General features: G+C 41.4%; 1 protein-coding gene across 6 annotated transcripts in view; it reads right to left on the bottom strand.

Annotated features, from left to right (window-relative positions):
* DOCK2 (dedicator of cytokinesis 2) overlaps positions 1 to 14,662 on the bottom strand; it is a 433,369-nt gene that overhangs the window by 286,996 nt on the left and 131,711 nt on the right. The window lies entirely within an intron of this gene.

Below are 14,662 nucleotides of genomic sequence, written 5' to 3'. Positions count from 1 at the left end.
GTCTTGAAAAAGTCAAGTAAGTTACTCAAGGGATTTTGCTGGAACTTGTAATCAAGTACTTGGACTCCAGAACCTGTGCTCTTAAAGACTGGGCAGGCTATGTTTCTATGTCAGCTGAGCCTTGGTACTCAATAGGGAAAAGATGGCAAATAGTTGCCTGAAGATGCTGTGCTGAATTCTTCTTGGAGAATATCCTGCCATCAAGAGAGGGCAGCTCTTTTCTTACCTTTCCCATTCTTTCTCCCACCTTCCACGCTCTTCTCATTTCAGCATGGTTTCATCATCTCATTAAATATTAAAACCAAGATCCATGCCAGTCAACAAGATGGCTGGTAATGGAGTACACACATCCCAGCAGGTAAACACCCAGCAGACAGGCAGTGGTTAAGAGCTACAGGGCACACGCCCCAAGCTTCCCAAATTCCTCAGGGGCCAAAGATGCCCCACTACTAACAGAAGTGTGCCCACTTTAAGTACACATGCAGCCCCTGCCAAGACAAAGAACACCAGCCAAAGAAGAGTGAGTGATTGTCATTTATGAGGTGCTGTAGAAATTAATTTTGTATGCCCCTTCCATTAGCAGTAGGTCTGAATTCACTTTAATATGCAAGTTATCATGTTAATCTTTGATACTAAAAAAGAATGTATCATCATTAACCTTTCTAGCCCTGAATTTAGCAATGCAGTCTTTTTATTAGTGGTAATAGAAGTAGCATCATTTCTTGGCATCTCTGTACTCTACCAATTTGTATGCAGTTCCACCAGTCACTTTGTAAAATCTCTGCTGATTCAGAAGCCCATTTTTCAAACATTTGACTCTAACTGCCCATAAGTCACCAGAAGTTGACTCTACCTTCTTTTTTTTTTTTCAGGTTCCTCTAAATGAGAATAAATTTTCCACTGAAGGAGCAGTCCACAAAAAGCACTAATGGCCAGCAGAAGAAGCCCACAGGAAGAGCGGGCATGAATGAGTTCTGTGTAGCATTTAGGAAAGGCAAGCTCATCTTAGCCAAACCATAATGGAGGTCTTCAGAGCTCCAGGATCCCTAGATAACTAAGTCACAGCTAAGAAGAAACTTCTGCTTTAGGGAGAAGGGAAACAAATTAAGCAATACTGGAGAATTGCTATTAAAGATAATGGGAAAAACACTCAAATATTGCAATCTAGTACATCTTTCTTTCCAAGTATTCATTTGATATTGGTAAATTATAGATGAAAGAAACATGTGGAAAGTTCTACACTCCATTTTAATGAATAACTTTAATATTCCCATTCCATTTGTTCTATATATGCTAATCTCTAAAATGTGTTAATAGTGAGAAAATGTTTGATAAATTGCATTTTGCCATCTTTTTCTTCATTCACACTCTCTGATGGGATGGTGATCAGAAGGTAGAGAACTTAGGAAGGAAAAAAAAAAGGCAAGAATAAGGTATAAAATATCTTAAAATAGAGCATCAGTCCCTGAAGAATGAAACGAGTTTCTGTTTTCAAATGCATTCACATATTGTTTATAATGTAAAATATAAACAAAACTACCTCCTTACTGAAACTAGATTGGTTGCTGATCCAACTTTTTGGCTTGTAGGGAAGCTGCCCATAATGAGGTTATCGACACACGAGTTCATCTCATACACGGGTAGTTTTTATGTTCTTCTTTTAGATCTAATGATTGTTTTTCTGACTGCTCCTTAAAAAGGACATGACATGAATAAGAAGGAAACTGGGATTTAGCCATATCTATCTTCAGAGAGCTTAGAGCTTTCTAAAGGGCAAAATCAAATTGAGTATTTTCCAAGCTTTAGTTTATCATTATGTTTTTTCAGTGGAAACCTGCTATGTACTCATCATAATTTCCACCTGCACTATTGTTTACTTAATATTTTTCGTAAAGTAAATTCATTTGAATCTGCTTAAGTTTATTTTAAAAGAAAACTTTGCTACCTCAACCAGAAAACCAGTATCCTTTGCCATAAATGGAAGATATCATAACAATCAATACAATAAAAATAAACACTTTTATTAAATTCTAAGAGAAGCTTAAGCCTGAGGTCTGCTCCATCTTTGTTATCAAAGGAGATTATTAGAGAAAGATAAAAACAAAACAGCAAAGATACACAATCCTTGACATAATCAGAAGGATTGAAAGGGAACTGAAAGGAATGAATGAACTTCCCTTCTGGATACAGTCCTCTATCTGTACACACCTGAAATTATCCTTCATGCCAAAGAAAATAGTTTTGCTTACTCGGCAAATGAAAGAAAGAAACTAAAATCTGGATTCCTAACTTTTAATTCCAACTCTGCCACTAACTTGTGGTGTGACCTTGGGCAGGTCATATCCCCTCTGAACCACAGTTTCCTGGGCTGAAAATGAACAGGTTGGATTACGCAATTTCTCCAAGAAGTCACTCAACTTTTCCCATCTATGTTTTGTGAAACCGTTAAACATGTTCAAAAATATCTCATCATCATCTGAAATGTGTGGTTGTTAATTGCCTTTACACTGTTATCTGAAAGTCTTACCAGGAAAAAAAGAGCAAAGGTTTGAAAAGATCAGCTATTTGGGGAGCAAACGAGCCTTTTGAAACTGTTGTGTTGAGAAAAAAAGAAAAAAAAAAATCAATGAAATTGACTGCAATCCATGCACAACAGAACCTGACTGTCCAAAATATATACCTGCACATCCCTGGACTTTGGAAGCCAGTGGGCAAGACACTGATTTAAATTGGCCTTACAAATCATCACCTCGTCACTTGCCTGGGTCAAACAGTCTTTTATGCTGGTTGAGTAAAAGAGGGTGCTAATTTCAAACTATCAGCTGTATCTCCCCCTTCCTAGGAGACAGTAGATTGTGAGGGGAAAAAACAAATACATCAAAGTTAAAAATTAGTTAAGTATCTGCAAGCTTGCTTATTTGAAAGAACTGGCACATTTAAGCGAGTTTCTCCATCTGCAAAATAGTGATAACAATCTACTTTGTAAGTTTCTATAAAAATTATTAAAAGTAACTAGTATCATAATTATTATAGTACATATGAACACTGTCTTTCTCCCAAAGCTTTTTCTTTCTATCTATATTCTAAAAAGTCAATTTAAGCAACTTTTGATTTTTAATGCTCTACAGTGGCTCTAGCTTCAAACCGATAATAAAAATTGGTATAATAATTATTAATGAATAATTAAAATGGAAATCATAATCATACTAACTTCAAGCTATCATTTATCTAGCATTTATTGCCATTCAGGGACTGTGTTGAGCATTATGTAATCTCATAATAATTAAATTTAATAATTTAATAATCACATTGAACCCCACTATCATCCAGATTTTACAGATCAAGAAACTAAGAACCAAAAAAATGACATGACTTTTCCAAAGTCACTGATGAATACAATTCAATTATGAAACAAAATGAAAAACCCTGAAATGGCTCTCTAGAACTCAAGACTTTGGCAAGGAGATCATCCAACAAACCTTCTTTGTACATTTGGGGCCAAAGTCAAGATCATGAAAAAATCAGAGGTTACCAAATCTAATATAATAAAAGCTGAATATTTCCAATTTCTGAAGTTCTTTGGTGTTTCTTGTTCATTTTAAATAATCTTTTGGAGGTTTTAAACTACAAGAATGACTTTCATCCTCTGGCTCTCTCCTCTGAAGCCTCAGGGTGCTTTGCTTATTATCTCTACTATAAAATATTCATTCTGAATCATAATAAAGAATGCCTCATTTTGCAAATAAAGGCAAGCTCCTTGAGGACATCACCATATTTCCATCATCTTCGTATTTTCTAAATGGTTACAAAATGTTTTGCTTATGCCAGAGAATCAATAAACATTTTTTGAATTGAAAAACCTGTTCTAAGCATTGCCTCTCTTCATCAAAAAGGTGGCTCCATCTATCACGTGTGGAATTTGATATGTCAGAAAGCCAGTTAAAGATACAGGTTTTGAGATGAAGGCAAAGACTTAGACTAAAAATTAAGTTTTGTGGCTGTAGGCAGCAGGATGGGATTGAGCCCGCAGAGTGGATGAAATCCCCTAGGCAAGGATGGGTAAAGCAAACCTGGAATGCAGTTGAGAACCGAAGACCTACATGGCTGTTGAATTTCTCCAAAACAGTTAGGTAGTCCTGCTCTCTGTGTTCCCCCTATTTCTGACCCTAAGGCATAGAAATGAGGACCTGGAGACCTGCAATCACACAGCAGTGCATTCTGTGGATGTACCCATTTCCCAGGATGAATCAAGAAATAAAAAAAAAAAAAAAAAAAAAAAAACTACAGAGGAAGCTGCCTAGTGTTCTCCCACTAGGCTGGCAAGAGACAGAGAAAGGAGTAACTGGTCAGCTTTAGCCCTGGAGATTAATGAGCTGCAAGGAACCTGATCACAAATAAGGAGCCTACAACCACAGTTTCCCATCTTCTTGGAAAAAGAACAAGAAATAACCCTCTCTCCTGCTTGTACCCCAAACCCAGGGTCTATCTCTTGATGTATGTGGATATCTCCTGATAAACTAGAAGAGGGAGCAACACATCTTATGCTCAGGGAATTATTCTCTCCTTTTCCTGCTGAACCACGATATAAGCCAGTCTACTGTTTGCAGACAGGTCCCACCACCTATCAAGATTTGTAACTCGCTGTAGTCCCCTGAAATACCACAAATTTTCTGAGAGGTAACTGGGACCTGCTTCATTTCTCAGCACAGGCCTTGAACAGACAGCAGAGTGCTGTGGCGAACCTCCTGTTACCTGGATTGTAACTGATTTTAAAACCTGCCACTGTACCCAGAGACAGAGCCCAGAATCCCCATAAACCAACAAACAAAACAAAGCATCCTGCTGCAGATGGAGGTTCTGGCAAATCTGGGACATTGGCAGGGATGAGCCTGATGAAAAGCAAATTTTTGAGACCCACACAAACACTTGCATGGAGAGAAACATCCACCTGCAAAGGGGGCAATGCCCTAACTGCGGCCCCTCTCTGCGGGGGGCTGGGGAGGGGCGCGGAGAGGGGCAGAAAGTGGTGGAGTTCCAGGTCCCACACCAAGAAACATAGACCTAGTCCTAACAGGCCTCTCAGTGACACACTGGATTCACACACCATGGCCTGTGTGGACGAAACCCTAACCTGGGTACATCCAAACACAGTGAGTCCTTCCGTGTGTTCATGTCAGGCTGACACTAGTACCCCCAGAACCCCAGGAAAACAGAATGCCTTTCAAGCAGTTTAAATAGTACTTGAGGCCGGGCGCGGTGGCTCACGCCTGTAATCCCAGCACTTTGGGAGGCCGAGGCGGGTGGATCACGAGGTCAGGAGATCGAGACCATCCTGGCGAACATGGTGAAATCCCGTCTCTACTAAAAATACAAAAAAATTAGCCAGGCGTGGTGGCAGGCGCCTGTAGTCCCAGCTTCTAGGGAGGCTGAGGCAGGAGAATGGCGTGAACCCGGGAGGTGGCGAAGCTTGCAGTGAGCGGAGATCGCACCACTGCACTCCAGCCTGGGTGACACAGCAAGACTCCATCTCAGAAAATAAATAAATAAATAAATAGTACTTGAAGCTGCTGTCTCTTGTTCTCTGCTGTCCTGGCAACAGAGACTGGCTGACCATCAGAGATGAACAGGATCTCAGAGATCCAACATTCTGATTATATAAATGTGAAATGAAGCCCAAAGAGGTTAAGTGGTTTGTCCAAGGTCACACCGCTTGTTAGGAGCTTTCCTGGACTAGAGTTTAAATTTTCCAGCTCTTAGCACAGCAGGTCCTTGAATAACAACATCGTTTCATTCAATGTTGTTTTGTTATAACCTTGAGGAGAAAAAAAATTAATTCCCAGCTGGGGCCACTATCTGTGGAGTTTGCACATTCTCCCCATTTCTATGTGGATTTTCACGGGGTACTCCAATTTCCTCCCACATTCCAAAGACATGTGCATCAGGTTCATTTAGTGTGTCTACATGGCCATCGTGTGAGTGAGGGTAGGTGTGTGTGAGTGTACCTCGTGATGAAATGGCATCCTGTCCAGGGCTGGGTTCTGCCTGGCACCCTGAGATGCCAGCATGGGCTCTAGCCACCAGGACCCTGAACTGGAATAAGTGGGTAAGTCATGATCTTACTTGTTTTTATTATTCTTAAATGTATGTACAGCTCACATGTATTTTAATGTATAATATTAGAAGTGTTTTGGTCTTTATTTAGAAGTATGGCGATATTTTATGGTGATATTTTAAGTTAGGAACTTAACTCTTGTTTATATCAATTAGCCTCTGGCAAATTGGTTTTGTTATATATCATTTCCCTTAAAGTTACAGCTTCCAAGAACCGAGGGATGACATAAGTGAAGACCTACTGTGCAGCGTTTTCTTCAATAGACGATATTACCTTCTTTCAATGAAGGTAACTGCTCCTTTCACCTTCAAACACCTATCCCAGTGCCAGTTACTGGGAATACAGAGAGAAAACACACACTCTTTACCTGAAGTCAGGAAGCTGGTGTAGTGTAAGTACAAAGAAAATCTTAGAGAAGGAGGAGAGGCCCCTGAGATCCCGAATATGTGGATTCTCAGTGCTTTTGTTTGGCTTACGATGAAACAAATATGAACAGGGAGGAAACCGTCAACCTGCCCAGAAGCTGCCAGCACACAAGGCCCAGAGGTACTTTATTGGATGCCAAATTATTTTAACTCACCATGAGAAAAGAAGTGGACACCTTTCCCATCCATTTTGGGGAATCCTTAAAGATTTCACCAGGAGGTGTGTTAGAATGGCTCACCACACATTAAACACACACATCCACACACACACACACCTTCATTGGGTTGGGGAAGTCTTAAAGCTTACAAATCTAATCAGAGCTACTCTGTGCCTCCTCAGTCATAGAGGAGAGTTTACAGCTAGGGGAGGGTGGCAGTGACCAGGGCAAACTGGGCTCACACTGGATGGGAAAGAGCTAAATGCTTCTTAGCACAGTAATGCCAAGGTTGCTAGATCCAAAAGGATCAAGGCCAAAGCCATGGTGGAAGGGAAAATACACGACCCCCAAATTAGATTAGAAGAGACTGGGTCTGAGAAAAAATAATGCTCACCTTGGCAAGGTGTGCCTTACTTCTTCGGTGACCCAGAAAGAAAATTGGTTAGAACGCTCTCTGGGAGGGCAAATGCAATGGGATGAATTCCTGCAGCCTACCTTCTCTCTACAGGGCCTCAGTCAGTCACTACACCTACCCCACACCTGGAACCTGAAGGGACTGGGTGGAGAACTGCCTCCCTAGGAACTGGCTGGTGTCTGAAGCTGATGAGAGTTGTTCAGGCTTAAGAAGAGAGCGAGGGGAAAGGGGGAGTTCCTCTAGGGATGGAGTGAAGCAGAAGATTTAAAAAAGGGGCTGCATGGGATGATGTGGGGGTGAGGTGGGGACAGAACAAATGAGAGGCAGAGTCAGACAGGGAGACAGTTAGACCTGCATAGCTTGAAACTGGTGGGGCAGGAAGCCTGAGCCCACCTGAACCTCAGCCACCACATAATCATCTTATGAGTTCCTCTAGAGCTGGCCCTAGGAAATTATCTCACTGTCCCAGCAATGAACCAGTGTGAGCCACTGGACACCACCACCAATAGCTCACAACTGCAGGCACAGTGATGCCAGACAGCCAGCAATGGCAGAGATGTCCCCCAACCACAGGCACCACCATGGGCACAGGCAGTGAAACGGAAGCCCCGCCACCACCTCCCTAAGGCACTGAAGTGTACCGTTTAAGCCAGGGAGGGAGAAGGCCACACTTCCAGTGCTAATGATTGGTACGTAAATTGGTATGTGGGCAGCAAACGCTGAACAAGGGGCTCTATCTTAACTCTTCTACTCAGTAGCCTTAGAAGAGCTACTTCCTCCTTCAGGGCCTTTTTTGCCTCCTCTGTAAAATGGATTGGAGGTGGCAGTAATTCAGGTCAATGTTTATACTGCATAGATATTTTTTTTTGAGTACGCTTGTTTAAAGAGCAGCTTTAGGTTCACGGCAAAATTGAGTCAAAAGTACACAGTTCCCATATATCCCCTGTCCCCACCCACACGCAGCTTCCCCACTATCAACATCCTTATCAGAGCCAGATCAATTTTTCATGTGATGCTAGGTGAAATAAGCAAAGCACGGAAAAACAAATACCACATATTTCTTTAGACTTAGAATTTTTTTGCTCAAAATTTTCTTGGATATATAGATAGATTGGTAGATCAAGAGATTGACAGAGACACAGATACAGTGAACTATTCTAAGAAGCAGGGAGAAGTGGGCCTGCTTGTTATACACCCAAGGTGAAGCCTCTTCAGGGTTTCTCTCAGTTGCTGAATTTGACTATCTCTGGGCAGCTGGTGGCTAACATTCCTTTCAGCTCAAACGTTCGATATGCCCAATGTGCAAATTCTTTAATGCGCACACGCATATACAATCATTCGTGTAACTCAAAATGACTCTACCAGGCAAATAGGCAGAGCAACTGTTTTTCAGTCCCATTTTACAGAGAGGGAAAGTTAGACAGGGCTGAGGTAGCAGGAGCTGCCCCCAAGATCTTACAGGTGTTGCCTTCCTGCCTTTTGTGCCTACAGTTTTGAAAGGACTGAGTAAAAGAGAGAAGAGTACAATATGAGCACACTGCTGAGTGGTCCTCTCCATCCTAGTTCTTCCAAATCCTCAAGTGCAGCTCAACTCATATTTATGAGAACAAAAATATTACTAGTCACTATTGAACACGGTGGACACCGCAACCATTTAGTATGGGTGTTAGGAGCCTATGGTTAAATCCCAGCTTCCTATATAAGTCTCAACGTTAGCACCTGCAAAGAGGTGATCATGACAGCCCTTGTAAGACAGGGTTGATGGGAGGATTCGTAAAGGTAATGATAGGTACTTCTCAGCACAATGCGCCCCTGTGTGTTAGTAAGAACTCTAGCAATAGTAACTGAGGAGCCGGGTTCCCAGCATCCAGGAGCACTTGTGGTAGCAGAAGGTGCTAAGTGCTGTGCACAGAGTAACTCAAACCCTGAACCTTAGGTTACAGTTAGCTTAGGACCACAAACCTTAGGAGGGAATGTGTGCCCGTGTATCCCCCTCATTCAAGCTTCTTCTTTGAGAAACGAGGAAAATGAGATGGAGGGATTAATTCATTCTCTAAGTTGGAATATACAGGAAACTGCAGAGCTGAGACTCCAGCTCTCCTGACTTCCAGTTGTACCTTCTATGATGCTATCAGATGACTACAAATAATGGTAACACTAGTAATAGTTACTGATGATGAAACTTGGTTTATGAGTCCTTACTAAGGACCAGGTCTCTCTATGCCTCTCACCAGCAGCATCGCATTCAATGCTCACAGTAAACCAGTGAGGTCAACCTTCTATATTGTTTCCATTTCACAGATGAAGAATTGGATGCTTCCAGAGGTGAAGTATCACAGGTAAGGCAGTAAAATCAGGACTTGATCCAGCCCGCGGTTCTGAACAACTGTCCTGTGTTTTGCCTACACCAGAAATGGGAAGTCTCTCCTCAAATAATTTCCCACTCTTTAGCTGAAGCTGTAATTAGAGTCTCATTTGCCTTTGGATAATTGGCTCCCCTCTCCACTGTGGGAGATCTTGGAGTGTCTGAGTGGCGTCTGGTTCCATGTGGGCAGTCTCTCCAGCCTGGATGGTGGCATGCTCAGCAAATCTACTTTGGCTGCCTAGGGCTAATGAGGGCTCTCAGTGTGGTCGCATTTAAGTGCTTGGTATTTCAGGGAACGTCCACACAGACACACCCCCTGCCATCAAGGATAATGCAGGGTTGTGAAAACATGTCCCTCCGAATTGGATCTTGTTACTCCAACTCCTTAACTCGAGGACAACACAGTCTGCTCCATGCTGAGTCTATCACACAGGGAGGAAGCAAAATCCCCTGTGTGTGTATGTGTGTGTGCGTGTGCGTGCACATTTGTGTGTGAAAAGAAGGGAAAAGGTAAAGTCAAAACCTGGACAAACACGAGTAAGGTTGGGTGAGACTCACGTCCAATGGTAAACAAATAATAAGTAAAGAGAAAAATGATTTGTCTGTTAAGGCTATGAATTCCAGGAAGTTTTTCTAGCACACAGTGAAATGAACCTAAATATCCTTAAATAAGAAAATATTAAAAATGGTTGTATTAGCCCATTCTCATGCTGCTATAAAGAAATACCCGAGACTCAGTAATTTATAAAGGAAAGAAGTTTAACTGACTCACAGTTCCGCATGGCTGGGGAGGTCTCAGAAAACTTACAATCATGGCGGAAGGCAAAGGAGCAGCAAGCACCTTTTTCACAGGGCAGCAGGACGAAGTGAGAACGCGTGGCGAACAAAGGGGGAAGCCTCTTATAAAACTATCAGATCTCATGAGAACTCACTCACTATCATGAGAACAGCATGAGGGAAACTGCCACCATGATTCAATTATCTTCACCTGGTTCCACCCTTGACATGTGGGGTTTATTATAACTCAGGGTGAGATTTGGTCAGGGGCGCAGAGCCAAGCCATAAAGTTGATTATAGCCAGTGTCCTACGAAGAGTTGTGTGAAGCCCTTAAAAACAGAATGGGAAAATGTTCTCAATAATTCTCAGTAAAGAAATGAGACTACAGAGCATGTAAAACAAAATCCCAATTATATAAAATATATGATACAGGTGAAGTGTGGTGGCTCACACTTGTTATCCCAACACTTTGGGAGGCTAATGTGGAAGAATCATTTGAGGCTAGGAATTCAAGACCAGCCTGGGCAATGTAGTGAGACCCTGTCTCTACAAAAAATATTTTGAAATTAGCTAGCCATGGTGATGTGTGCCTGTATTCCTAGCTATTTAGGAGGCTGAGGTGGGAGGATTGCTTGAGCCCAAGAGGTCAAGGTTGCAATGAGCCATGATCATGCCACTGAACTCTAGACTGGGCAGCAGAATGAGACCCATATACATATATGATATGATTCATATTATATCATATCATATACATGATACAAAAGAGAGGAAGAATAAATAATGGTTTCCTCTAAATCGTGAGATCATGGACATTTTATACATTTCCAAATGTCTTACAATCAACTTACGATATTTTGATAATCCTAACTTTCATAAAGAATAAATGCCATTTTTCCCATCTCTGGGCCAAATCTCCAGAAGCATGCCTAGTAGAGGTCTCGGTGTGGTCCAAGGCCCCCCTTAGCAAGACAGCATATCAGGCAAGGAGGAATCCCAAGTGCTGCTGAGGTTGAGAAGCAGGCGTCTTGCAGTTCAGACACTCCAAGATCTCCCACAGGCTGTTGTCCAGAGAGGGCCCGTGTCACATACACTGGCCTTTCATGTTCAGCTGACATCCCGCCTTCTCCATAAAACTGTCCCCAAACAGCCCTGTTTCCACTGAATTCTGGCAATAGTCATTCTTATAGGGTTATTTACAAACATAATAACTTATAAGTTATATTTAAAATTCTATAAAACTTTATTATAAAATCTATTTATAATAAATTTATGAAAACCTTATAAATTTATTAAAACTCTATAAACATTATATTTACACCAGAAACTACTATTCTGGGTCCATCTGTAGGTTTTGTTTGTCTTCTATATCATTTAAAAATAAATCAGCAGGTCTCTACTTTGGAGACTTATCTCAAAAAAAATTAAAAAGAAAGAGTGAGAGACTATCAAGCAGCACTGAGTCTGCATATTGACATGGCCCTGCCTCACTGCTGTCCTGTTTACCCACAGCACAGACTCTGCCCCAGTCCTCACCAATCCCTATAGTCTCTCCTCCTAGAGCTGAGTGGCCACTGATACCTGTTACTCTTGCTTCCTTAGTAGCAAAGAAACATTTCACTGTATACTTGTCTCTGTCATACACAGGCATATGGCTGGGTGCAGTGGCTCACGCCTGTAATCCCAACACTTTGGGAGGCCAAGGTGGACAGATCACCTGAGGTCAGAAGTTCTAGACCAGCTTGGTCAACGTGGTAAAACCCCGTCTCTACCAGAAACACAAAAAATTAGCCAGGCATGGTGGCTCACGCCTGTAATCCCAGCTACTCAGGAGGCTGAGGCAAGAGAATCGCTTGAACCTGGGAGGCGGAGGCTGTAGTAAGCCAAGATTGTACAACCACACTCCAGCCTGGGTGACAGAATGAGACTGTCTCAAAAGAAAAAAAAAAAAAAAACAGCCATGGGGATATGGATGACTAACTAGATGGCACTGTGTTTTAGGGAGGAAAACAAAAGAAATCAGATTTCTTTTTGAAGTAAAGAAGGTTCCCTCATGTTTAATAGGCAAGTAGAAAATCTGAGTTGTAAAAATACAAGTGAAGGTGACACTAGGACTATCTATTCGAAAAGGAATGATTATCTTAGCAAATCTCGTAATAACTATGACCCTGCCCCTTCACTCATTTATATTACCTGCCCAGCATGTGTGAGCTCAAATTGAAAGAGATCTTTGGGTAAATCTTTTCTTCTCCAATCATAAGCTCCTGGAGACAGAAACCCTTCTCTTCCAGAAGTCATCCAGCACAGCAGTTCAGCATGTGCTGGGGAATCAGACAGACCGCAGCTGGAATGGTGTCTCAGCTGTTACTTGGTGTGCAACTACTGGCAAGTTTTAAAACCTTCTTAACCGAGAAGTTTTTAAACCTCCTTATCAGTTTCCTCACCTGTTAAATGAGAATAGTGATACATACACTTTACAGGGATGTCATGATAATGAAATGAGTTAATTATTTTGGGCCTGGCACAAAATAATGGTTAAATAAATGGCAGCCATACATTACTTATTACTGTATTTTGTTAATAGTCCTCACAGTACAGTGCTGCCACAGTTTTAGATTTTTAATAAGTAGTATTTGAACTGAAATGAATCTGCAGCTAATTTTCAATTCAACCGTATTGTAGTTTTCAGGAAATTTCCTTCTATTCTAAGAAGATGTTGGGGAAAAATAATCTAACAACATCAAATTTCAACAGATCAACATAAAAGTCTCAGGACACTTGTATTAGCACATTTTCACACTGCTGATAAAGACATACCCAAGACTGGTAATTTATAAAGAAAAAGAAGTTTAATGGACTCACAGTTCCATGTGGCTGGGGAGGTCTCACAATCATGGCAGAAGGCAAAAGGCACGTCTTACATGGTAGCAGGCAAGAGGGAATGAGAGCCAAGAGAAAGGGGTTTCCCCTTATAAAACCATCAGATCTCGTGAGATTTATTCACTACCACGAGAACAGTATGGAGGAAACTGCCCCCATATTCAGTTATCTCCCACCAGGTCCCACCCACAACATGAGGGAATTATGGGAGCTCCAATTCAAGATGAGATTTGGGTGGGGACACAGTCAAACCATATCAACATTCTAAAAGCCCTCCTCAGCATAATGGAAATCATTCATGATTGCAATTTCACAGTGAAAACAAAATTTTGGAGTAAATGCATAACCTTATAAAGATTTATATAAATGCCCTCATTATGTGTGCTTACATTAATGCAAAGAATCATTCCAAAACTAGGTAAGAATCCCATGGAATGTAGATTGAAAGGTATGAGAACAGAGTGATTTTGTTGTTCTCTATTTTTAATGAGGTAAATTACACATACACACACACACACACACACACACACACAGAGTTTACTGAGTCTATTTACATTGCTATTAAAGAAGTGATCTGGAATTTTTTTCTCCCCCAATTAAATTGTAGTTCATAATGCCATTGAAAGCTGCTATTCTAAGTATTTTGGTAAGTTCAAGAGGGATTTTTTTCCTTGATTGTATGCCAATTTTTTTTAACTTCAGCACACCCCCACCCCCAATAGACACTTTCATAAATCTCTCTTGGACTTGTTCTGCAGCACATTAAATCACTGTCTTCTCTGATTCTGGATCTGAAGGTTTCTTTCTGAGAATGAAGTCTGCAATCCATCACATCAGAACAGGAAGAGAGGATGTGAGGGAGAGCCCCTTCTCAGATCTCCAGAGTGTGGAAGGGACGTTTTGGTGCTGGCTATGGCTTTGTAACACTGCAGTTGAAACGGGCAAAATGGGCTCCTCACTTGAAGATCCTTGATGCCTCTAAATGCTCTGATGAGAAAAAACTTGTCCTCAAAATCCATGGTACTTTCTTGAAGAAATGAAATGCTCCAGCACGTGAGGCGTTGTTAATGACCAGCTGTGTAACCTCGAATGCATCATGTAAGCACCTGCCATTCATGTAAAGTTCTGTAAAATGGCCTCATCCCTTGTCCCCGGCTCAGGCAGGATGCTGAGATGTACTGGGGGAATGCTTCTCAATACTTCTCAATACAGTATTGGGAGAATATTTTTCAATGGGAAGAGGAGGGTTTTTAAGGCACTAAATGATATTATGTGAAAAAGAGTCAGAATTATTATCACTGTGAATCAGAGGATGACTTTTTTAAAACATAGATTTTCATTGTTGGTGGAACACTACAAAATCTTGTTCAGTGTCATCATTTACAGAAAGGGACTTGCCCAAGATCTCACAACTGTGCACTAAATGAGATAATATACCTAACTGTTTAGCACAGTGCCAGTGCATAATGAGCAGTCAATAAGTGTCAGTTGCTGTTGCAACTGCTGATGTTTTTGTTACTAGGATTCAGGTC

The sequence above is a fragment of the Papio anubis genome, chromosome 5 (assembly GCF_008728515.1).
Source record: "Papio anubis isolate 15944 chromosome 5, Panubis1.0, whole genome shotgun sequence".
In the NCBI taxonomy this organism is placed as follows: Eukaryota; Metazoa; Chordata; class Mammalia; order Primates; family Cercopithecidae; genus Papio; species Papio anubis.
Note: the sequence above shows the minus strand (reverse complement) of the source record. Positions and strands in the feature narration are given on the sequence as shown.